The sequence below is a fragment of the Parasteatoda tepidariorum genome, chromosome 5 (assembly GCF_982258835.1).
Source record: "Parasteatoda tepidariorum strain Cologne lab strain chromosome 5, Ptep-v5.0, whole genome shotgun sequence".
Lineage (NCBI taxonomy): Eukaryota > Metazoa > Arthropoda > Arachnida > Araneae > Theridiidae > Parasteatoda > Parasteatoda tepidariorum.
Window position 1 is genome coordinate 106,875,945 of NC_141759.1, and position 27,487 is coordinate 106,903,431.

A 27,487-nucleotide genomic window follows, 5' to 3' on the forward strand; every position below is an offset into this window, starting at 1 on the left:
CCCCTTGTTTGGATATGACTTTGATTCTGGTATATATTTCTGAGTTATTGTAATAGTCTTTCACTCCCACTCCCTTTTCACTTGAGATAGTAAACATTTTTGGAAGGAAAGTATAGAATGTATATAAGTAGTTTATAAATAATAATTTTTTATTATAATGATAACAGAAAATCTGATAAACAGAAAATTGTCAAGATCTCAATATAGGATGTAAAGAGTTATGATTGCGTTAAAGAACATTTCTTGAATTTTTCTTAGCTTGATTTTGTCTCATTTCATGGTTTGATACTAACACAATTTGTTTCGAATATTTTTTTTTTTTTAATCCTGTGTCATACTTCCTTTTAATGTTCAGAAAAATGACCAAATTATTTCTGTTATTTCTAGAAGTAATTCTCTAATAAAAATACCCATGAAAAACATACCTTAAATGCTCTTAAAATGAAATAAAAAATTCCTTTGTAATTAAATGAAAATTTTAATCTGAAACATGGTTTCTTTCCTGAAATTTCATATAACATTCAATTGTATTTAAACAGTTGAAAAAATTAGATGTAATTTGCATTAAATTTTGAAATTAATATGAAGATCTAAAATAACAAAAGACTAAGGAAAGAAAACTTGTTTTGATACATGTGCACTGTCAAACATTGTTCATAAATAAACTTCCACAAAAGGCTAGATTTAGAGGGTTTAGATTCATATTTAAATCAGGGTTTGTTGATTTAAATCACGATTTAAATCAAATGATTTTTTTAAAAAAATCATTGATTTAAATCAACTGATATTTTCATAAATATATTGATTTTAAAAGTTGAAAAACAATGTTTTAAACCAGTGGTTTCCAACTGGCGGCCCGGGGGCCGCATCCGGCCCGCGAAGTCTTTTTTTGTGGCCCTCTAACTAAAATATATTAGTTGTTATTTTTTTGCGAACAATTTTCGTAAAAATTCTATATGGGTTTAAAATACTTTTTTCCTTAATAAAAACCTAATTTCTTCGTTTATGTAAAATTTAGCATACCAACGGTGCAAAGAAATTAATTTTTCTGGTTTTGCATCCAAGAAAATATTTTAAATACAAAAATAATCGTGTATGTTGCTCTTTTTTATTTCATTTTTTTTGTATTTTGTGAATATAATTTAGCATGTGTGTATCAGAAATTTTTTCAAAGAAATTCTCCGATTTAACTTCTTGAAACCACTCATTTTGGACGAAAATATTTACACACACATTTGTAATTTTTAAATTTCAATTGTAAATATCTATTCTCTGGTGGTTGCAGCAGACAAACCTAAATTTTTTCATTGAATATTTTGTATGCTACTATGTAAGTTTTAATGCTTTAATAATTAGATATCTGTTGCACATTAATTGTTTAATACATAGTTGCACATTAAAGTTATTGTAGCCCGAATTTTTATTATTGATTTAATATTTTTAAAATATTATTAATAAATTAAATATTTTTAAAAATCTGCTTGTAATTTTTATTTGTAATTCAATACTTTTGTTTTGTACAACTTGTTAAAACTCTGACAGTAATATTTGATGTTCCTTCAAACATAAGAGTCCTGCAAAAAATTTTGATAAAGTTGCAGCCCACCATTTGATTTGTGTTTTTAATTGTGGCCCCCGGCCTCATGTAAGTTGGAAACCCCTGTTTTAAACTATTGATACTTTAATTATTTTCTTTTCTTAGTTTTAAAATTTATTTTAAATAAATTGCTGCATTAAATAATTTTAGTTAACGAAATTACTTTCTTTATGTGTGTTAAATTCCAACACATTTGAAATTACAATTTTAAAAATCTTTTGATTCTTGAGATTGAAAGTACAGATTGAAGTAAACATTTAATGCAGTCTTAATATAGACTTGTGTAACTGTAGAAAGTAATTAATAAACATGAAATCTTTTCCAAAAAAAAATGCAAATAATGTTAATTAAAACTCTACGTTTAGATTGAAAAAGCATGGAATTAAAATCTACATTATATTTTATTGGTGAAAAATGTATATTTCTAAAACTATATATTAAAAATATTAAAAAGATATATATTAAAAATTATATTAAAAAGAAATTCCTCTAACATGCCAAAAATATACTCTATATGCCTTTCAAACTGTTTCAAAGTCTATTTGATGCAGTGGGATTATTAACTGATAACTGGTATTTTTTCTCATAATATGTTTACAGTATCTTTGACATTTTCAGATTTTCTATTAAGAAATTTTGTGGGAAAAAAATTCCAAAGAGTACATAGATTTTTAGAAAAATTTATTAGCGTAACTTATCTATTTTGATAGAGGATTAAAAATGAATATTTTAATATAAAAATATACAGATTAAATATTTATTTTTTGATAAATGAATACATTTCATTTATAAACACAATCTGTTACATTTATTTTGGCATTTTAAAAATCAAGAAAAAAAATTTGAAAATCACAATTTTAAATTAAAATTATGGTTTGCTAATTGAAACTTCGTTAAAGAACAGGGAAAAGAAAATGGTTAAAGAACAGGGGTCTGTCCAAGCCAAATTTACTACCGTTTAGCGGTCCCTTCAGAAATTCAACTTTAGGAAAAACGGCAGTTTCACAAAATACTTTTTTTTTAATTTTATTTTTTAGTTTCGTAAGAAACGATAAATATATATTTTTACCGTATTTTTGTGTTGATTTTTAAATATAATTTTTTATTTTCACAAAATATGTACCTCTCAGAAAAACCTAGACAGACCCCTGAAGAATTCTTTAAATTCTCTATTTCATCCAGTCTTTAAATTTCATTCATGCATTTGTTTCAAAATGGTTGCTATGCATTCAAAGCTATGTATTATAATGAAAAATTATTTTAGTAAGTTAGACTTTCCAAAATATCGTTATAATATAGTTTTAATATTAATTTAATTTTTTGATTAAACATTTATAAAGTTTTCTGAATCAAAAATTAAAGTTCTTATAATGTATTTGAATAAAAATCAAAAAAAATCTGATTTAAATCAAAAAAATCCGATTTAATTTTAAAAAAATCACAAACCCTGATTTAAATAGACTGTACTTTTGTATCAGCTGCAAATTAACTTTGAAGTTATTTATAACTAGAATAGTCTTCTGGAGTTAAATTCTGTGGAAGGTGTAAAAATGATATTAGTACTTCCAAAAAATAAAAATAAGAAAAAATGCATTTGCTCTGAAAAGAAAAAATTACCTCCCAAAAACAAATTATATGCCCCAAAAATTTAATAACTTTCTCTAATATTGCAGAAGTATCCAAAATTGCAAATGCCATCCAAAATCTTAATTTTAACTATAATATGTTGTAGACCAAAAATGGACCATATGCCATTGAAATTTATAATGCCTTTACAATTGTGGATAATCTTTTTAAGTTTATGAAGTAACTGTTGCTGCATTTAATGATTGCGCCTAATATTTGTCATATGGTATATTGAACCATTCAAAAAACTTCATTAATTATCAATTATAAATTAAAAATATTTCTGAAAAGAGTTTAGTTAAAATAATATAACCAAATATCTTTATATATATATGTATATATATATATATAAAACAAAATAAATAAATACAAGAAAACGCGAAGAAAGTTAAGAAAAACAATAAGTTTCATTTATTGCACATAAGCTGCAAGTAAACAGAACTCATTATACATATATATATATATATATATATATATATATAATTTTTTAAATAAAGCTAATTAAAAGATCATAATTGAAATTACAACATTTATTCAAATATTCTAAATTCTTTTGGTGCGAAAAGAAGGAAAAAAAAATATGTTAAGCAAATTTCAAATGATAATTATGAAAACAAAAATACATTTAAGTTTTGAAAAAGTATGTTTTTTTTTTTAGCTCATCATTTTTTCTAACTAATTTTGTTTTTAAATCAAAACTATCTGGGGTACACAAAACAAAGTGTATTCATAACTTATCTAAACATGTTTAGATAAATTATTTTGACTTTTTCTCAATTAATAATATTAGTAAAAGTCATAAACTTGTTCTTTCATTTTAAAATTTTATATTATATTTACTGACTATGTTCTTATTGTTAAACAATATCATTCTTATTTTAATATTGTTTGAAATCTGACAAAATAGAAACAACATATGTAATTGCATTATAAAATTAAAACATGTTAAACGCATTAAAGGTTTTTTAAATAATAAAAAAATTACTGTCCCTTATTCAGTAATAACTTTCCCTTTTAATTGTATTTTAGGTTGGTACTGTAATTAAAAAACAATAGTTTTTCCTATTAGTTGTAAAGCTATTTTTTTTTTTTAAATTAAACTCTTGATATAGTTTATAATAATAAGTTATTATAGTTTGTACAAAAAATTTTTTTCCTGCTCACTTGCAATTTATTGAAAGAAGGCTGGAGGGACAGTAATTACCCTCAATAAAGTAACACATAGAGTTTTTAACATTAAGTATAACTTATATACCATAAAGGAAATGTTAACCTTTAATATTCTTTAGTGAGAAATGTTATTTCTAACCTAGAACAGGGTGCGCAGCATTTTTAAAAAATGCTTAAAGGTGCTTATTTTTTACTTACAGTTTTTAAATGACCTTAAAAGTGCTTTTTTTTCAGGGTTTGTAAAAAGTGCTTAATTTTCTTTCTTTTAAAAAGTTTTTTTTTTTCATTGCCGTATTGATTGTCATTTTAAATTATAAAAAAATGTGTGATTTTCACGATTTTCTTTGCAATATTTATCAGAAACTAGTTATTTTATCACGATTATGTAAAGTTTTTAATTTTTTTAAAAAAATTTATTGATTTTTTGTTTATATATAATTATAAGCAAATATATAAATAATTATAATAATTTTTTTGAAATTTTATTAATAAACTTTAAAAATAGAAAAAAGTAATTTTTATTACTGCACTAATCATAATTATGATTTTTTTTTAAAAGTGATTAAAACAATTTTTTTGAGTGCCTGAAAAGTACTTAAAATGTGCTTTTTTTGTTGTAAAATCTGGCTATGCACCCTACCAGGAGTTTTGTTCTATTCATCTAAAGCCACCAATATAGTTTTGTTTGCCACTTTATGTATTTGAAATACACAAATATTGCATTCAAAATGATGTGTAAAACAAAATATACTAATTATTCGAAGAATATGTATGTTATGTAAACAGTCATACTAAATCATATTATATGTGTCTATTTATCCTTTAAATATAGTAAAGTATTTAAAAGTTCATTTTTGTGACAGTCATGACATTTCACTTGCGTTTTATTTTCTTGAAAATATAATTTAAATACAAAATGTGACATATTGTTTTTAATCATTTGGTAGAGCAGTTTAACATGAAATAATAATAATTAAAAAAAAGAAAAGAAATAATGTTACTTTAGCATATAAAACAATTGAGAAAATGACCCTTTACCTACACCTTCAATTTCTGACATCTATGAATTTGATGATGCTAGTATTTAAATATGGTTTTGCTAGCATTATAAACTATTAATACAAGCATGATTTAACCCTTCTACTGAGATTTCTTCAGTTCCTTCAAATTTACTTATTTTGATTGTTATAATAGAATTTAAAAAAAAAAATTCTTGTCCTTTTGAATCCTGTTAATTAGATTTCATTATTTTATAGGCATACTAACTTTTATTACAATACGTCAATATGACATTTTTATGAAATAGTACAGTAATGTAATACATTTAAATAAATATGTTTATCAAAACCAAATTACTGGGAAACTTTAAATCTTAGTTTAAATAGCATAAATATCGAATGATTTTTTATTCTACTGCCTTGAAATCATTCCGAATATTTATTTATTCACTGTGATTGTAATTATTGATAAACTTGCTAGTGCTTAAATCTATATTTAAAAAATTGTAATTAAAGCTAAAGAATTAAAATATTTGTCTTCTAAAATCTTAAGTAATATCTCATTACCTGAAAAATAGACAAAATGGAATCTTAATTTCAAACTCTGCTTAATTTCTTTTAACACAGTACAATTTTGATATCCTAATTTTCTGGGTACAAGAAAAAGAATTAAAATGCCTCAATTACAAATAAAATGAGTTAAATTTAATATGGTATTATAACTAGGTATATTATAACTAGGTAATGCCTCTAATATCAAAATAACTTCCTTTTCTTATTATGCATCCTACAAAATGTATATCATACATATAGAAAGAAAATTAATTTATGAAAACCATTTATTCAATTAAAACTTGCATTATCAAATTCATGAAAGCTTTTGTTTAATAGTCTTATATAGTTTGCTTTAGAAAAACATGAGATTGAAACTTAAATTTATGAAAATGCTGAATCGATTTTTTTTAAACTACGTATACCCTCTAGGTACCCCCACCCAATATCCTACTCAGGTTTCAGCCACTATTAAAATAATTACTTCTATTTTCTATAATTTTGAGCATGAATAAATTTTATAAGAAATTGAATATTCTAATGTTTTGATATTTAACAATAAATCATTTTATTAAGAAATGTGCAAATTTTAAGTTAGTGAATTTGTATGATTTAAAATAAATTCCTCTCAAAAAAATTGTTTGCATATATGCATTATGTAATGCTTAAAAATTAAATGTTTAATTTTTATCTGATAAAAACGTTTAAGAATTGTCCTATGTTTCATTAATAAAGTGTGTGGAAACATAAAAGCTACTGCTGTGTACTTTCTATTCTTAAGTAATTCGGAAAATAAAAATAGTATATTTTATTATTCTTTTTTGAAGACCTTTAATATATTTAAGTAGAGCAAATTATATATTTTTAGTTTACCGCATGTCTATTTTAAAATTAGTCTTTCATATGTCTGCTGTTCCAGAAAATCTCCTTATTTTTTCTTTAATTTCTCCTTGGTCCACTACAAAACCTCTATTGTATCACATTATTTTTTTCTATGTTTAAATATATTTTTTCTCGATTATTTTAAAGTAAGATAATCGTTCATATCATTATAAATAAAATATTAAGAAAATGTTCCAATATAATAACTCCCTATTTTACTCGTAAAATAAGCTTATTTTGGGAAAAAGATCGACCTTTAAAGGAAATGAATGCAATCATTGGGGATTTCTCTTTAAGTTTGTTTGAACATTGACTAACCCTATATTTTTATTTGAAAAACTTTTTGTTAGACTTCTAAACTTAAATATCCGTATTTACGCACTAACTTAAGTGGATAGTTTTTATTCAGTAAGGATTTTTATTCAGATATTATAAAATCATTTAAATGATTGGTTAATTTTATTTTTTTCATATATGTAACATTGTTTATTTTTTTAATTAAAGTCTATCAAAAACAGGTGAGTTTCTGTATAAAGCAATAACAGTCTGTATACATGGTGCTCAGAAAGGTTCAAGTCCCAGTGCACTCTTTTAACTTTTGTTTTCAAACAGCTGCAGCTATTTAAAGGTGTCTGCAGTTGTTGGAGTGTCTATGTATTGTAAAATAGTTATGTACTACATGATTATATTATCTAAAATGCCAACTGCAGATTTGTGTTCCTATCCTGATAGCGGTATGAGATATGGGAAAAAGTAATGATGATGATAATAATAATTTTTAAAAATTTGTACATTTGAAAGAATACAAAAGAGAAACTCTTTGAGTACTTAAAATGATCATAGTACTGTAAAGATTGCTGAAAAAAAATATAGTAAAAACCAAACATAAAGAAAAAAAATTTTTATTATAAAGAAATATTATCTTACTTACTTACTTACTTATCCTCTATGTGCCTTTGGGCACTTAAGGCCTCTAGCATATCCCTCCAACGCCTCCTGTCTCTAGCAATAGATCTTGCTTCCTCCCAGCTAGATATTCTACATTCTTTTAATTCGTTCAAAAACATGCGCTGGATGGTAAGTCTGGGTCTTCCTCTTGTTCTTTTACCATCAGGGGCTCATGTAAGCGCAACAGGTGTAATTTTTTCTTTGGGCATTCTAAGGATATGTCCAAGCCAGCTCCATCTTCGTTTTTTAATTTCATCTTCAATTGTTTTTATTTCAGCTTTCTTTAATAGATTTTGATTTGATACTTTGTAAGGCCAAAAAATTTTAAAAATAAATCTTAAACATTTGTTTTGAAAGGTTTCTAATTTTTGTATTTCGATCTTAGTCTGTTTCCAGGTTTCTGCGCCATGTAATAGTACTGCTCTAGCAATAGCTATGTAAACAACTATTTTTGTCTTTATTTCAATATTTGACTCGCTCCAAAATTTATGTAATCCCTTAAAACCTGTTCTTACTTTGATTATTCTCTGTCTAATATCTTCACTACTTCCACCTTTTTTATCTACAATAGAACCAAAATAGCTAAATGACTCTATGTCATCTATTTCGTGATTTTCGATTTTAATTTTGTCTTTTTTCTTTTGATTTATTCTCATTACTTTAGTTTTCTTGTTTATAAATATTTGTTGTATTTGTCTGTTTTAAGCTGGAGGTCTGTACATTTGGATGAAATAAGTACGATGTCATCAGCAAAATCAAGGTCTTCTAAAGTAGTTGTGAAATTCCACCTTATTCCTCTTTTTTCATTTTTCAAGCAGTTTCGCATAATCCAGTCTATCACCAGTATAAATAAAAATCCTGATAAAACACATTCCTATCTCACGCCAGTTTTTACCAAAATTAATTCAGTTAATTCTCCATTTACTTCTTATACATGCTTTGCTGTTATCATACATATCTTTGATTATGTTAATATATTTCTCTGGTATATTATAAAGTGATAAAATTTCCCATAATTTCTCTCTCTTAACTGAATCAAAGGCTATACTGAAATCAAGCAAGTTTAAATATAAAGAGGTGTTAAATTTTAAGCTTTGCTCAATGATATTTCTAAGTGTGAAGATTTGCTGCATTGTTCCATTTCCACTGCGGAAACCTGCTTGTTCTTCTCTTAAAATTCCATAAATTTCATGTTTTAGTCTATTCAAAGTTATCCTTCCAAATATTTTTCCCGGTATGGAAAGTAGGCTAATTCCCCTCCAATTTTCGCATTTTGTTAGATCGCCTTTCTTGGGAATTTTCACTATTACTGCTTCTTTCCATTGTTCTGGTATTCTTTCATTTCTCCAGATTTTATTGAAGAGCTTTTGCAACTGTCTTGTAGCGGTTTCAAAGTCTGCCTTAAGCATCTCTGCCACGATTCCATCTCTCCCTGCAGCCTTCTTTGGTTTTGTGGCCCTCAGGGCATTCTGCTCCTCATCCAGCGAGATATCTTCCAAAGAAAAATCTACAGTAGATGCTACATTTAATGTAACATTTGGGAGTTGCTCAGAATTTTCAACATGGTGTGCATTAAGCGTATCTTCAAAATATTCTGTCCATCTTTCTTCGATCCTCTTATCTGTAGTAAGTAACTTATTGTTTTTGTCTCGTATTGCACATTGCAAATTTCATTTATTTCCTTTTATTTGTTTCACTTTCTGATAGAAAGTACTTATTTGTCCTTTTTACACTGCATCTTGAGCTTCAGTAACAAGGTCTGTGAAATATTTCCTTTTGTCTTTTCTGGCTGACTTTTTTACTTCTCTATCAATTTGACTATATTGCTGTGTATACCGATTAAATAATCTTTCAGACTTTGTAGTTTCCATCTGTATTTTCTTTTTCCTTCTGTTTTCAATTAGTATTAATGCTTCTCCCGTTATCCATTCTTTGCTTTTCCTTCCTTTCTTTTTACCCAACACTTTTTCTGCTACATCGCAATAAATGTTTTTGATATGTTCCCAAGTCTCTTCAACTTTTTCTTTTACCTCATTTTCTGATTGCTGAGTGTTGCTATGATTTTTTTCTTCCTTTAACAGCTCAAATCTGTTTTTCAACTCAATTGAAAATTCTTGTCTGCACTCTTTGGCTTTTAACTTAGCAATGTCATAGCTTATTCTTTTATGTCCCGTCTTCTTTGGTGATTTTCTTAATTTTAGTTTTAATATTACTAGAATCAAGTAGTGATCTGATCCAACGTCGGCACCTCTCATCGCTCTTATGTCTCTTGGTGAGCTCCTGAACTTGTTATTAATTGCAATATGATCGATTTGATTTTTTGTTCTTCCGTCTGGTGAGGTCCATGTACATTTATGTATCTCTCTATGCTTGAATCTGCTCCCACCTATGTTCAGACTATTTAGTTCGCACAGGGAAACAAACCGTTCTCCATTTTCGTTCTTCTCGCCCGGTGATTCGTTTCCCATGGAGGTTTCATCATCACTAATCCGTTTTCCAACCTCAGCATTAAGGTCTCCCATAAGAATTATCATGTCATGTTTTGGAACTCGATTTAAAATACATTGTAGTTGATCATAAAATGTCTCCTTTTCCTCCTCATCAGCATCATTCGTTGGTGCATACACTTGAATAATTGATAGTTTAATGTATTTTGAATAAAATCGTGCTCTTAAAATTCTATCACTGATTGGTTCCCATTCCAAAAGACTCTTCGCTGTTTCTTTATTAATGATTAGCGCCACGCCTCTTTCGTGCTTTTCTTCAGCTCCTGAGTACAAAATGATTTGTTCATTTCCAGTTTTAAGCTTGCCAAAACCTGTCCATCTTAGTTCTGATATTCCCAAGATATCCAATTGGTATCTATCCATTTCTATTGACACCTGTCTGCTTTTTCCACATTGGTACATAGTTCTTACATTTCAAGCACCAATTCGTAACTTGTTTTTAGGTTTCATCAATGACTTCTTCCGCTTCAAAGGCTCCAAATGGCTTTCCATTCGACACTTCATAGGCGTGATTTCCTCATTCCAGGTTAGATAACTGTCATTTGGAATTTCACAAGTCATTGCTTCCGCTAAGAGAATTTGGCCCGATATGCTTTTGGTTTCTGTAGTCAGGGATGTTTTATGGGGTAGAGGGACTAGCCTTACGACCAACCCTCCTCCTTTATCCAGGCTTGGGACTGGCGCTCGGAATAGCCGAAGCTATCCATGTGGCAGAGTTAATATTATCTTAGTAAGTCATAAAAAGTTGCATAATATGTAAGCTGGAAGATGTGGAGGGAACTTAAGCATTATCTAGCAAATTAAGTATGGATTAATAATTTTTTTTATGCCAAATAGAATTAGATCAAAACCTCAATGAATAGAATAAACAATTTAGCAAAGCCTGATGTATATTAATTAGTTTTTTTTATTTAAATAGTAATTTAAAAGTTTTTACAGGTAAAACTTCTAGTTTTGTATTCTTGACTCGTTTTAGTCTGAATGTGATTTAAAAAAAAAAAGATGCAAAAAATAATATCTCACGTGTTTAAATGGCAATTTTGAACTCACAAATAGGTAGAATTGTATTTTTTGTTCTAAATTTTAAAATCTATTTTTTGGGATTGTCTTTTTTGATCTTCAAAATCACTTCTCTAAACCGCTATGCATTAAGAAGTGTAAATCAAAAAATATAAAGCTTTAAAAACTCTTGTCTTCTGCTGAACACATTTTGGACTGTTTGGGTTTCTTTTGAAAAAAAAAATTTTTTTTTTTTAAATATGTTTTTCATTATTAACTTTTTGAATATCTTCAAATTTTGGTCTAACTCTAACAACTTGGTTTGGATTTAGAGCAACTATTTTAATTATTTATTTTCTTTTGATCATGTTCAATTTAGAGTTAATGTAACATATGAGACAATACCTCACTTTCCCAGACAGCAGTGTCAGATGCTTAAATATTTATAAGTCTAAATTTGCATTTTTTTTTATTAAACCGCAATAACTTCTAAACTTTTAGTTTCATCGATTAGGATTTGATTTCTTTTTTTCCATTTAACATGAACAAATTCATCAGAATCAATACCTCCTTTGTCTAGATAGCAAAATTTCAGTTTTGCCCCACTCTGACTTCTTCTGTGGATTTAAGATAGTGGCAAAGCTAACATCAAATATCAGCATTTTGCTTAAAATAAGACTTTTGTAAGAAATAAATGGTTTCCTCTAAATATTTTCATGTTCACCTATTTTGAAAGAATGTTCCTAGATCCCTAGCTTTGTTCCCTAGTTTTACTAGTTCCCTAGTTTAGTGAGAAAACGAGTTAATATTATGTAAGTACTTATTTTTCCATCCAAGCATAAAAGTTATTTTAACTTTCATTAGCTATGGTCTGATCCTTATAATTAATATCACTAGAAAAAGAAATTCTATATTTATATAAATGAATGTCTATGGGTCTTTTAGAGATTCATAAATCAGCCGTCCGAAAACAATGACATTTGGCATATCAATAGTTTGGAGCACGAAGAAGATCACTGCCAATATTCAAACCATCTATGACGAACTGTTCAAGCAGAATGAGTAAAAAAATCGAAATGGAATTTTCTGATTGGTTAAGCATTACCCATTGTTTTAAATTTAGTTTTCGATAAGTGAATTTTTCAAATATTTTAAAGATGACCTCATTAGTAATATTTATTAGCTTATAGGTCTAATTGTTAAAAAAAAGAACGTAAGCTTATTCTAGTACATTAATATTTAATTATTGTTTAATTGCTTTGTCAGATAAATTTGATGAACATTAATGGTAGCATTTTATTTATTTTTTTAAATTTTACAACTTGATAACTATTCAAATTTTATTCTTGTCTCCTGATATTAGTTAAGTTTCTTTTTTTAAGGTAGAAAAAACACTATTACATTTAAATACAAATTTCATGTTAAATTTTATCTCCAAGGCCTGTGAACAGTTCTTTCTTGGTTTGAATGCTGTGGGGAGCATTGGATATAGCTTTGGTGGCTGTTAAAAAGCTGGCAAATGGTTAAAATTTTGTTATTAAATTTTTATTAAAAAAAAAATTATCTTGCCAGACACTGAAACAATTGCTCCTATAAATGTTTGATTGTCTGGTAATAAAACTCAAAAACATAAGATAGTGGGATTCTCCAGAAATATGTTTTATTAAAAAGATTTTTTACTTCTTAAGGTTATATTTATATTTTTGTTTAAATTTGTATTTTTATATATCTGTCATTCATTATCTTATGTTTCTCAGCAGGTGAGTGGCACTGATTCGTTTCCAGTATTTGAATCCCAGTCCTTCATCTTCTCCTCCTCCTTCTTCCAGTTCTTCTCAATGTCTTCCTCCGTATCCACACCTCCAGCCAGAGTCAGAAGTAAGTTATTTATTTGTCTTTTTTTTTATTCTAAAGGACTTTTCTTATTCTAATTTAGAAAAAAATTGTTTTTATTTGATTTTTTTTCTTTTTTTTTTTTTTTAATTTTAAATCACGAATTATTATATTACAATTAATTTCACGAATCTTTGGTGGTCAGCCAACAATTGCGATTCAGTATTCAACTAAATTAAAGAGTACTTTTACACTGAAATAATTTATACATTCTATGAGATATTAATCATTAATTTTAATGATGAGGAAAAGCAAACACTTTCTTTTTGAAGTAACAAACTTTTTACATTCTTTATTGTTTTATGACACATTTTCAGTTAATTTTTACATTAAAAAGTTTAACTGAGTTGCCTTAAGTATAGTGGATGAATTAAGAAAGAAACACTCTGAATAGCTTTTGATTTAATGTGATCGGATCTTCACCTTCTAGGACTCAATCTTAATGGTTTGAGGGGATGACATCAAATATGCTGATTAATTAATGTAGACGATATTTGAAATCACATACATAAACATACTTTCTTTTAATAAACATACCTTTTTTTCGATATACTCTAATTTTCAATCCCTAGAATATAGGGTCTTAAAACGTGAAAGGAGTTTTTAAAAAAAATCTGAGTGAAATAAAAAATTCCAATGATAAATCTGTATTTTTTTTAACTGAACAAAATTTTAACCTTGATTAAATGTTTGGCCCAGGGCTACTTAAATCCTTAGTTGTAGGGTACAAATTTTTGTTGCTGTGTTAGTCAGTTATTTGTTTGCTAAAAATTACTTATGTAGAAAAGTTTTAACTAATAATTTTTTTTATAATAGAAAAACTTGACTGATAGTTTTTGTTTTCTTAGAATTAAGAAAGAACTTCAAAAACCTATTTTTTCAAAATAGGTTTTTGAAAAAATAAATGTAAAATTCATCTCGTTGATTAATTTAAAAAGGAAAAAAAAAACTCTTAAAATATTTTTGTTTATTTTGAGTGATCAAAATGCAAGTGAACAATGCAAGTTATTAAAATTGCCTTCCTTACTTTTTATTCAAAATGAACATTATAAAACTTATATAATAAATTTAAAATTTCTTATTTACTGTTTCACTCAGCATGAAACCATCAAACAGTACAATAAAGAGCTTTATTTATGCCTGAAGTTTTTTAATAAGTTTTCAGTCAGTAGCAATAATGCTTAATTATTTAATTAAAAAAAAACATTATAAAAATGTCTTACTAATTTAAGAGGATCTGTTTCAATACTTGGAATTTTAACAAAAGTGAAAAAATACTCTTAATTATTAGTTAAGTAAAAAAATCATTTTATAATTTTTCTATATTTGTCTCCGTCTGGTGTATACCATCTACGTAAATTTTTTTTAAACTGCTAATACTGTAAGGAGGGAAAGCAAATATTAAACTAATACCAAGTTTATATATGATTGTAATATGCTTGGATGTGATCAAAGTTATTTATTTATTTAATGATTGATTATTCTACACAATTTTATTCTGTACATATCAGCAACAATTTTTTTTTTGATTCTCTCTGCAGTAGATAAAAGAATTAATTTAAGTTATTCATGGTCCATCTAACATAAGGGCTTAGGTTATGTTACTTACTAATAGCTTAAAATGACTGTTTTTTAAAACTTCTAAGCTAATATGTCATTTTCCTGGCATTCAAAATGTGGTGAATTTCTATTTTATTTTTTTCTTGAGCAAATGTCAATAAACTACCCTGCTATCTGTAAGAAATTAATAAATGTAACTAAATAAATATACAAAAAACATGTATTGATTGTGTTGAAGACTTTAAATTTGGAGAAATTTTTTGGTCCGAATTGTCATGTTTCCTAAGAATCACCCATATACCACCTACGTCATCTACTAATTTTACTAAAACTGCTCATTTATACTAAGCAATAATGTTCCTTTAAAGATTTTTTTCGTGGGGAAACTTATTATCCCAGAGTGTTTCTCTTTAAGCTGAAATGGTCATTAATGCTAATGTTGGGTAATTGATTTTCAGCAATTTTTGTCAGAAGAAATTTCTCTTGTGCATAATATTTTTTATTCTGATTATGGGATTGCTAACCTATAGAAGTAATTAAGTAGTAAGAAAAAGTTAATTTTGAGAGTTTATGTATAGTAATTTTATATTCAATTTGTCAAGCTTTATGGACATTACTTATTTTTATGAAAATAAAAAGTACATCATAAATGTAATTTTTTTATTACTTTTGATGAATATTTTTAATGTAATTCAACTGTTTTAATTATTTTGAAACAATTTAAAATTTTTCTTAATAGAAAAATGGATAATCACATGCTATTTTTAATTTTTTAAAAAAATATCATTCAATATAAATATTTTACATCACAACATCTACAATAACAATCTCTTATTTTAATTCCAATCTAAAAGTGTCTATTTATCAGGGTGGCCATCCACCTTGAAAACCTGGAATTATTAGGCAATTTTTTTATACTGGAAAAATCAGGGAAATTTGGATAAAAACCTGGAAAAATCAGGGAATTTTAAAGAAAAGATGGAAATTTTTTCTTTCATAATTTTTTTAATTTCACTAATTTAAATTATTTACTAATTTTCTTAATTTAAATTATTTAATTCATTATACCCACTCTTTTTAGACAGAAATGTATCTCCAAACAGTTGAAATATCATCTACTTAACGATACTTTGCTTGCATCAAAATTTGCTCCATTACAGCTCTGCTAAACTAGAAAGCCACATAAAATTACATTTTCCCACTGTTGCTAAACGAATGTAGATACCTTTGACCACTATGGGACTGTGCAATTTAGGAGAGATTGTGGTGGAGGTGGAAGAAGGGATTAGGATATTAGCTTCTGTTTTTAAATTCTGTCCTTGGGCTGAATCCATTTACGGCTCAAGTTTATTCCGATGCTTTCATGGTAATTTTTTTCCATTTTGACAAAATGTTTTTGTATTTTTAACTTTATAAAATTCTCCAAAAATTAGTTGGTTATAATCTAATAATAATAGATTTTATATTCCACTCTTTTTCTGAAAGTTTTTGTATTCCCATTCAAAGAAATCTGTGAATTATTTTTTCTCAGCAAACCAACCAATCACACATTTTTTTTTTACAATCGCTAACAGCAATGTTTGTCGACAAATTGTTACAATTATTGCATTAATGCTAATTTTTTCTATTTCATTTTAATCTTTTATAACATATTTTAATTTAAGAAAAATAGGTTTCTTTAAGAACTAACTATATATTAATATTTAATTCTACTCTTTTGTTGGTCAATATATGATTTTTATTCAAAATTTTGTACCAAAGCATTAAAAAATAAATAAAAAATCTTGCCAAATTGTCAAAATAAATAATTTTTTTCAAGATGATATGTTAAAAAAATAACATTTTGAATAAAATATTTTATAATATAGACACTTTTCTTGTACACACATCCTACACTTTATAAGAAAAAAGAAACAAAAACCTGGAAATTTTAGGATTTTTATCTGGAAAAATCAGGGAAATTTGAAATCTTATTTGAGTGACCACCCTGTAGCATTCTAATGGCATGTGAACTCTTAAAATTAGAATAATTTTCACCTTTTTCCACCACTACATTTAAATATTTTTAAAGTCGGATAAAGAATTGATCTTGCTCAAAATTATATTTCTTGGTCCTATAAAAATTCTATTTCAATTTAAAATTTGGGCTTTAGTTTGCTTCCAATGTTAAATGTATTTTGTTCAAAACTCAAAAATTGAAGTGTTATGTAATAGGTACTAAGTATACTAGTATAGGTTCAAAGTATTATATTAATATATATTTGTTATTTATTAATACTGTACCTATACTGAGCAGTTTTAATACTGATACTGTGAAAATAAGTGTCTTATAGCCCCTAGAAAGGACAAAATATGTACGAGAGAAAAATTACTTGACAGTGGCAAATATCGACTATCGTGAGTCTGCTGCAAGCAGTTGCTGCCAAGTTATGCAGAATGCAGTTAATCTTAATTCTGATAGGATGATCTACAAAAAAATGTGTTTTACTTTTAATTTTATAACTTTAAACCACCAGATAGGGGAGCAAATAATAAATAAAGTTATTCAGTACTGATTTATTGAATATTTTCTTTTTATTCACCTTGTATCAAAATGGTTATTCAGCTAGTATACATATTGTAATGTGAGATTTTTCATTCCTAAATTTTTTAAATTTTCTCTATGGGTACAGTTTTTTATTTTCTTAGAAAGGCAAGATATATACATATACATATATATTTGGGGAACTACAAATGTTCATAAAAGATTATGTTTATTTTAAAGCTAACAAGGCCTGATTTTATAAATTTGTCACAAACTGTCATTATCATTCTTTGTCATAAATCATGTATAAATTCGAAAAATACAGTTTTTGTAAGTTCTTTTAAAGTTAATATTAATGTGCCTCTAATAACATATGAAAATGTAAGTTTTTTTTTTCATATAAATTTAAGCAAATTCTAAATTTATTCCAATTTTTCAAATTTAGAATACATATTTTATTTTTATTTAGTATTTCAAAGTCTTATTAGTCAAATAATGTTTATTTCATTAAATACTATTAAATTAGGCATTTGAAAAACTTAGAGTAAAATAATTCAAGCATAAATAGTTTGAAGACAAACAATTTAGTATAATGGATGATAATTATTGTGGAAACATGGATTCATGCTTGAAATCTAATATCTTAGATGTACTAAAGAATAAAGCACAAAAAATTTCAGAATTTTATGTTGAAATGTGCATGTTTTTTACACCTTTACTGATACATTTTGCTTTACAACCCTGGAGGTGTTTGCTTGACAAAATGTTGACTATGATACACAACATTTAAAAAGAATTTCCTTAGCAAAGGTTTTACCTTATCTACAAGATATTCCTTTTTTTCTTACTTTGCATTTTATTTATAATCTCTCTTTTTTTGTGGGTCAATGTAGATTTTTTATGATCTTACAAAAATATATAAATAATTTTTTTCATGGAAGTATATGATGAAGTAACTCTCTTTGGTAATTTGGCACTAAAGCATTCTTCTTAGATCTAAAAATCATTGCTCTTCTTAACTTTATAAATCTGTAATTTTTTTTTTATTTGCAAATTTTATGAATGAAAATTTTCATTGTTTTATTTTCTTTCATTTTGAATTTGATCAAGTAATGCTTTGTAAAATAAAAACATGTGTAACAGTTAAAATGCCTCTTGACATACTTTCACAAAGAAGATTATAAAGTTAACCACAGCCTTACACTCTAAAAGAATTTACAATTATATGCAGTTGTGAAGTCGAAATTCAGGTGTGGTTGGAAGTTGTATGATATAATTGACTAATTGAAGATAGTGATGAAAAACAGGATAATGAAAAATGAAGTTGAAGATGAAAACTAAATCATAAATTATAATAAAACTTTTATTTAGTAGTATTTGTAGAGCTCAAGATACAAAAATCATATTTTGTCAATAAGACTTTAAGTTAATTTTGCACAATAATATTGATAAGGATAGGCCATAGGAGTTAAATCTCCCATGACCTACTTAATGAAAAGCTAAATTAAAAAGTAATTGAATTGTTCCCCTCAGACAGTTTGAATCATGAGAAGAGATCCAAGGTTGGTGATTTATCGAAAAATAACATAGCCGAAAATAAACCCAGTCCCCCATAATCAATATTAGGTTTGAGAAATACCTTGGCAGTCACAAATCGCCAGCAAGACTGTGAGAATTACTATGACTGTGTAACTGGAACATATTTGTGATAAGAATTTTAAGAATAAAGAGTTATAAATAAAATAAAAAAAATTCTATTAGGCGCAACAGTGAATTCATGAGTCTGCATTATTATTGAAATAAAAAGTTAGCCGTTACATTGATCAATGAAAAAAGAATAAAATATTTTATATTCGCTATTTATAAAAATGAACTAATTGCTTTAATTTAATTATAATTTGATTAAGAATGAGTAAAAAAGCAAGTTTACGAAATTAAAGAAATTTTAAAAGCTAGAAAATATGTAATGTCCATTGTAGCATCACAACACTATCTTGCCCTAGTGAATTATCCTGACTATAGAATGGGCAAAAAATGTAAATATTTTAAAAGTTATTCAGCTTTTTTAAAACTGTCAACTTAGAGAAATTTTTCTTAATGAAAATTATTTAAATCGAAGACTTATTCTTAGCCCAGATAATGTAGCATTGGAATAATTGTTCAAGTATTAAAATGTAAAACCAGTTTCCCAAAAGTGACTTTTCTTCATATTGATGCTTTACTTCGTTTTCAGAATTAGCATGGATAATAATATTGGCTAAAGAAAGGTCAAACATGAGCGGGGCTTTCATGTGTTATAGATAACAGGGAAAACTTGGATTTCTCAGAGAATTTTATTTTAACTCTAAAAAACAAGAAATAGTCAGGGAAAGTTACAGTTTTTTATAAAATACCTAGAAAATTCCTACATCATACCTAGAAAATAACCATTCTCAGAATTTTCAATAACAATAATCAGTTATTGAGATTCGAGTTAAGTAATTCTAATGTTTATTACAATTATTTTATAAAATTCTACTTTTAAGTGAAACTTTTCTATGTATCCATTCTCATTCAATTATATGGTTTTGCTCACAAAATCTAATTTTTGACATAACGAATAAAACAAATCAAAGTTTTCTGATAAAAAATTGCATGGTATTAGTATAAATAAAATATGATATGAATTTCCATTGAAATTTATCTGATATACCTGGAAAAATCAGGGAATTTTTTTCTGAAATTGAGTGGCATCTAGGATGACCCAACAGTTGTTGCAAACTCACAGCAGTTATAAAAATTGCTTATTATTCACACAAAAAAAGGAGATTTATTTCATTTTATGACCGAGTCTTTAAAAAATATCCTATAACTTAATCCTATGGCCAATGACTCTTTGAGATGAATAAAAAAAATAGTGTATCCCTGATGGTTACAAATTATTGTAGCGATTTTAAATCATAAAAAATAAAATCAAACAAAATGCAAAATTATTAAAAATACTTAGAGACATTTTTAATGAGTTTAACATTAAATAAAATATTAAAATTCAAAATTATTATACAAAAAACGGCCAAAATTTTGGCATGTAAAATTATGTATACAATTCAATGTACTAAATTTAAATTAAGATTGTAAAATAAATAAAAATTGCATTGTATTATTCTATTTTGATTTCTGTCATTAAAATTCTCAAACTGTCATTACCATTCTTATACAAATTTAAGATGTATGGTAATGATATAGTTTAAGATGTATTGAATTTGTCCTGCAGCATAGCTGCCAACTCTACAGGATTTTGCCATTTTTTTCTGGATGTAATAAAAATTTTCCTGATTTTTGTACATGCTTGAAAATTCTCTATAATTGAGGGAGTTTTCTAGTTAAAAAAAATCCCTATTAGAATAGAATTTTTATACATTTTATGTCTCACTTGAATATTTAGATAAGTATTATGAATACATAATGAAGTGGGCCTCACTTAGAGTAATCAGTTTAAAGCTTTCGTATCTTTCTTTTTCTTTGTTCTAAAAATTTCAGTTTCTTTTTATTCAGAACACCCCTTTTAAATTATAAAATCTTATAATTATCAATGATTATTAACTTTTCTACTGCTATTTAAAATTATGAGTTAACATGAAACAGAAAGTTTCGAATTCATATAATGTAAATCAAAAATGAAAAATATTGCAGACCATTTATGTATATTAGTGTAATAAAGATTTCGTATTTTGGTGACAATAAAAATCCCTAAAATTCCCTGTATGTAAAATATTTAGTATATTCTGCAGGAAACCAAATATTGTTACTTTTATATATTTTGTACAAAGACTTAAAAAACAAAAATTTACAACAATATTAAAATCAACTCATAAAGGGTAAGGATGTTAATGGCAGCAATAAAAATGGTTCAACTTACTTTATTATTCAATATACCTAAGCAAGATTGTTAAATATTTCCATACAAATATTCTTTTTTCATTCTAAATCAGCTGCTACTAAGAATAAATGTTATTTGAGTTACTAGTGGCCATGAAACTGTTGAATGGTAAAGATGTTAAATGCTGGGAAGTCAAACTTAGTGCAAAAATATTTTTAAAATGCAGTGAAACATAAAGAAGCAACTTAGTTTTAAATTTTTAATATATGTGGTAATCATAGTTTTTTTTCCATGATCCATTTTAATTTTTATTTAAAGAATGGACAGAGCATGTATTATAGTATTTATATTTATCCTGATTAAAGAAAGGTAGTATGTAGCTCTGTAAAGTACATGCAAATGACGAATAAATACAAACAGAAATTAGATGAAAATACTTCTTTCTGTGGTTTCTGTTAACAGGACAGTAAATCGCACAATTCTAGAAAAGCCGTCCCCAATTTTTTCTGGCTATGGAGCCCTAAATTATTAAATTATCCGGTAATAATTAAAATAAAATACTTTATTTTTATTTTGAACTTTTAATATTTAAAAAGAGAAATAAAAAATTTTCATTTTTTTATTTTTAATAATTTTAGTTTAGATTTTATGTTCAACAGTTCAACACTATCTTAGAGATGAATCTAGTCTAGTTGAAAATTTGTTTTTATATTGCTATTAGAAACTGTTTTAAATATTGAAAATAATTATTAGGGAAACATTTTTCTTTATTAAAAAATTCAGTTGTTTTATTTTTATTTGAAAAGCGCAATGTGAAATACTATTGTAAATTCTTATAAATGCATTTTTTTTCATACTTTTTCAAAAAATTAGAAATGAAAACTTTTAAAAAAAGATTTAATTTTTCTAACAACAAAGTTTTTATTTCTAATTTTTTGACTTATTACTATAAATACAATTTCAGATTTCAAAAACTTTTTAAAAAGTCTCAACTGTCGAAGCTATTTTGACTCTTCCACGGAACCCTAGGGTTCTGTGGAACGTTAATTGGGAACCGTTGTTCTAGAGTGTGATCCATGTATATATATATTTGAATTCGCAAACTATTTTTAATGTATTTCAAGATATTTTAATTGAAATCCAGCCTACTGAATCCATGAATTGTATCATTAAGAATGAGATATAAATTAAAATAAATTTCATCCTGAATCAAAACAAAGGTATAATATCTCACTTTAATTCATAATAGCCATTGTTGTACTTGAAAATGCTCGTTTTTTATTTTATTTATTTATTTATTTCAAACGGTTGACTGTGAACAATTTTGGTTACGGACAACTTTAGCTAAGATCCTAAAGCATTTGTAGCCTACTGAAGCCTACTCAGTTAAAAGTTTTCATAGTATTGCCTTGATATCTTGTGTTCTGTCCTTTTAGACTTGTTCTCTGTTAATTTATATACGGGGTATCTGTGCACCTGAAAAGTAATGGATTTCAGTATTGAACAAAATTTGTCATGAAATGTCATGATTTTAACTATTTTTTTTTTAAAAAAATCATGGAAAGTTCATAGATTTAGGTTGCCAAAATATCTATTTTTTAAAATGTAATCCCCCCCCCCCCAATTTCAGAAAGTTCGGATGCTCTGAATATCTGAATTAGTAACAAAATCCCCATTCACAGTCAAATTTCATTTACATATAAAATGTTTTTTTTTTTTTCCTGTTCTTTATAAAATTATGGTGTTCTTTCAAAAACTGAAATAAAGAACATCATTTCTAGAAGGAATTATCTTTCAAACTCCAGTGATTTCAGAATATTTTTATTTATTATTTTTATTTTATGCTTTTAAGAAGAAATTGAACAGCTTTAAATAACTACATATATCTGACTGTATTTAGTTATTTGCTTTTGTATGTTTTTCAGCTATTTTATTGCTTCAACTCTTTCTTTACTCTGTTTTTTTTTAAATCAATAAATATGAAAATGCATAGTATAACAGTTTGGTTATACCTATCATTTCAATTAATGTTGTTATAATGCTTTTTTAAATTTATTGTTGTGTTTTTGTCAGAGAAAATTTAAACTTCGGTAAGTCATGAAAGTTTCTTGGAATTATTCATGGAAAGTCATGGATTTGAAAATCTAAAATGTAACAGATACCCAGTATACAAAAGATTCTCTTATAGCTAGGCACTATAAAACTTCATTATCATTCTATAATTGTTAAACTGTATTATTAAAAGGTAATAGCAATTTACTTTTTATTGCAGTATATGTATCGAGAACCCTGTAAAGAAGCTAAGTCTGAAAAATCTTCTGAGAAAAGATACAAGAAATAATTATATTAATGTTATTTTTTTCACTTGTTGCAGAATATATATTACTTAAGAAATAAAGAATTTTTTTTAAATTGAGTTTTATTTCTTTCACATTTATTAATCAAAGCTCAGATAAAAGTTATATTATTTACTTAATAATAATTAAAAACAATACAACTAAGCAGTTACTGTTTCTAACTTAAAGTAGTTAAAATTAATTTACAATTAATACAAACTAATCACTGAATAAAGTTGTTATACATGGTTGCTTTTAATCAAGCCCAACACTCTCATAAATTTGTGGATCTAAGGTCAGGTTTGTGCTTAAGATATCGAATAAGATTCACTTCTAAACGACAAACTATTCATATCTGAACTATATCAGTTATATAAGTATGACACTCCTTGGTCCCTTCGCTGACTGATCTAAGATGGTTACACTCCCGCACACTAAAGCCAGTGATGCTTAACTTCGGTGATCTTGATGATAAGCTCTAGTGCTACAACTAATTATTATTAATAGTTGCCTTTGAGGGGTCATTCAGCGAACACTAATTTCTTTTATAATTTCTGGATCAAAAGGGATTGATATTAATACCAAATCAATGGATACGTGTCCAAAATTTTCAAAAACACACGTATGTTAGAAAATATTTTTAAATTTTTTTATTTTGTCCATTTCACCCTAGATAGCACTGGTGTCGCTAAAATTAATGATGAAGCAAATAAGATATGATGCGGGTTAAAAAAAAAATCTGTGCACTCTACATTTCATGTCTACTATAGTCTATTTCGGATATTGGCATTGTTCACTTTTGTTTTCTAATTATTATTAAATGCTGCATTTGAGGGGATCCTTTGATAGGCACTTAAATGATTTTCAATTAATTTTTGGTTCTCAAAAGAACTTTGATATTAATACTGAGTCAAAGGACAGGTGTCAAAATTTTCAAAAACAGATAAATATGTTAATTAATAATTATTGAACTATTCTAAAGATTTTTATTTTGTCCATATAATTATTGGTAGTTGAAACAGGTGTAGCTAAAATCGATAATGTAGCATTTATGATATGAGACTGGTCAAAAAATTTATGTGTTGCCTATATTTAATGTTATAGTCATTGTTTTTCTTGTATTATTTCATTGTTATTAATGCTAGCTGCGATTGAGGGAAACATTTGGCGAGCATCTAATGAAGCGTTGTAATGATTTTTGGTTCACAAGGGAACTTCCATATTAATATTAAATCAAAAGACTGGTCAAAATTTCTTAAACGCATACTCTAAATGATATTTAAAAATTATTTTTATAATTTTATTTTGTACGTGTCGCACTAGATAGTTGACACAGTTGTTGCTAAAATCATTTATGTTGCAATAATGATATGAGACGGGTTAAAAAATTTTTTAGTAGTCTACATTTAATGTCGACAATTGTGTATTTCGGTTACAGGTACTACTATCATTAACTTTCTAATTATTATTAATAGCTGCATTTGAGGGGTTCATACTTTTTTGGTTCCCAAGGGAACTTCAGGCAGATTCAAGGGATAAGTGTCAGAACTTCTAAAAATATATGCATATGTTAAAAAAAATTTTTTTTTTTTTTTTTGTCCTGTATATCACAGGTGTTGTTAAAATTGATGATGATACAAATGTGATATGAGGCGGTTATAAATTTTTTTTTCTCAAATTACTCATTTTCAAAAAAATTTCCCTCTTCCCTTAAGATTTTTATAAGGTAGAGAACATCTTAAAATTCATTTTACAACATGGCGAGACCAATGCACTGCATATCTTGATATCTATGGGTGAAAGTTATAAGAGAAAGATAGGGATAGAATTTTAGAGGGATAGTTCGTCATAAGTAAAAAGATAGATCATCTTGCCTAGAATTGTGTTTGAACATTTTTATAAAATCGAATATATTTATTAAAATTAAAGAAATTGTAAATTGCTCAGAACTAAAACTTTTCTATAATTCAACAGAAATTGCTCAGTGGATCTAGTATTGTTAGAAATGGGTTGATTCCAATAAAATCCACGGGGAGTGAAACGAATTATTGTTAAAAAGGAATCGTCTTTGAGTTTCCCCTTTCTTGGAATGGATGGGAATAGTGCATGAAGTAAAGCTTATGCTTAATTCGGTGTCAAAGACTTACTAAAGAGTACAAGTAAAGTAAAATATTTCAAGAAGGCATCCAAAAGATGATTAGAATGCACATGGGCTTCCATTGTCAATTCAGTTCAATATTAGAAATCTTACAAAAACCTCTTCCATTTATTAAAACTAAAGTTACTTTGAATGCGAGTTTTTCGTCATTGATTAACACCAATGTTCATACCATTTATTCATATATATTAACTTCGATATCAAGTCAATGGATAGGAGTAAAAACGTATACATATGCTAAAAAGTATTTAGTAATCATCTAAATTTTTTTTTTTTTTTTTTTTGTCCATCTCCCCCTAGATTTTCAGCTCAGTTGTCGCTAAAATCGATAATGATGCGAATATAACATTAGAGCATTCTTTTTAGCCTACACTTAATGTGAACTATTGTCTATTTCGGTTATAGGCCAAGGCCCCATATGAAGAGACCACATCACGTTTTTTCGAAATTAAGCACTCTAATTATATGTATGTAGGAAAGAAATGTTCTTTTTTGTAATAGCATATCTACTTTAACAAAAGGGACCTTTTCCCTCTTTCTTAAGCCCGCAGTGGACTGATCGTTAAGGCACGGTTCCCAGCAGATCACCGAAGTCAAGCATCACTGTCTACGGTCAGTGTGCGGGTGGGTGACCACTTGGATCAGTCTGCGTAGGGACCGAGGGTGTGCGGTATTGGTCCTCGTTAAACTGTGCTACCGTAAAGTGCTCGACTTCGCGCGCAGGTCGTCGGGCTACCGAAGCGGGGGTGCCATCCCCTCCGCAGAGGATCAAAATTGTGATGGCATGTCTTCGGATCATCCTCCGGGTTGTTTCCCAGACCGTCGCCAATAGCCCATTGTGCAGCTCTAGTGCGACGTAGATTAACAACTAACTAACCCTCTTTCTTAAAAGAACACATGATTGTTAACACTTCTGACATTTTGTTTCCTCCACTGGGGGGAATGGCAGAGTCTAAAATTTTAGTGATGGGGCAAACACACTCACAGAAATACAATTAATTAAAAAAGAAAATTTCCGATCTTTTTCAGCTCATCGTATTTCAATCCGTTGCCTTTCGCACACCTGAAAGTTGCCCAAAGTGCATTCTCGCTATCACGATATAAAGCACCACCCGTTTTTCAAATAAAAAACTTTATGTTCCTCTAAAATTTAAGTGAACGGTCGAATAATGTGCTTTGCCCCTTCTGATATTTAGTAATTCGTCAAGACGAAAGTAAGTTTTTCTTTTCCAATGCTCACCTAGATAATGGTCATTCACGCACCTGTAGGACAGATTTGTTGGCCACTCTTACAAGGGCAATTTTCACTATATTTTCTTTCGAAATCGCAATGAAGAGGGCGAACAAAGTGTTCTGAAATTTCAACGTGCTCAGAAATAATTTTAAAAAATTTCATCCTGAAATCTATTTTCCAAATAGATTAAAGGCATAATAGGAATAGACATAATATTCATTAGACAGCAGAGGATCACATTGCCTATAACCGAAATAGACAATAGTTCACAATGAGTGTAGGCCAAAATGAATGTTATTAACCCGACTCATGTCATGTTTGCATTGTGAACAATTATATCGACACCTGTACTTACAATCGAGGGTGACATAGATTTTTTACAAAATTTTTTAACAATGTTTAAAAAATATTTTTTGGCATATGTATATGTTTTTTGAAACTTTAACACCCATCAAATGACTTGATATTAATATCAAAGCACTCTAGTGAGCCGAAATGTTTATAAAAATCACTAAAATGTCCGCTCAAATACAGTACATAATAATAATTAGACAGCATAGGATCACAATACCTAAAACCGAAATAGACAATGGTTCACATTAAGTGTAGGCGAAAAAGAATGTTATTACACCAACTCATGCCAT

The 27,487-nt window shown here is 27.2% G+C and overlaps 1 long non-coding RNA gene across 14 annotated transcripts in view; it reads left to right on the top strand.

Annotated features, from left to right (window-relative positions):
- Positions 1-23,527, top strand: part of LOC147809951 (uncharacterized) — a 35,343-nt gene extending 11,816 nt beyond the window's left edge. For 6 of the 14 annotated variants that reach the window (XR_015433921.1, XR_015433920.1, XR_015433923.1 and 3 more), the window contains 2 exons: positions 13,037-13,157; positions 23,388-23,527. This is a non-coding gene — a long non-coding RNA (uncharacterized LOC147809951). The other 8 variants (XR_015433914.1, XR_015433915.1, XR_015433916.1 and 5 more) reach the window with 3 other exon arrangements.
- The last annotated feature ends 3,960 nt before the right edge of the window (positions 23,528-27,487 follow it).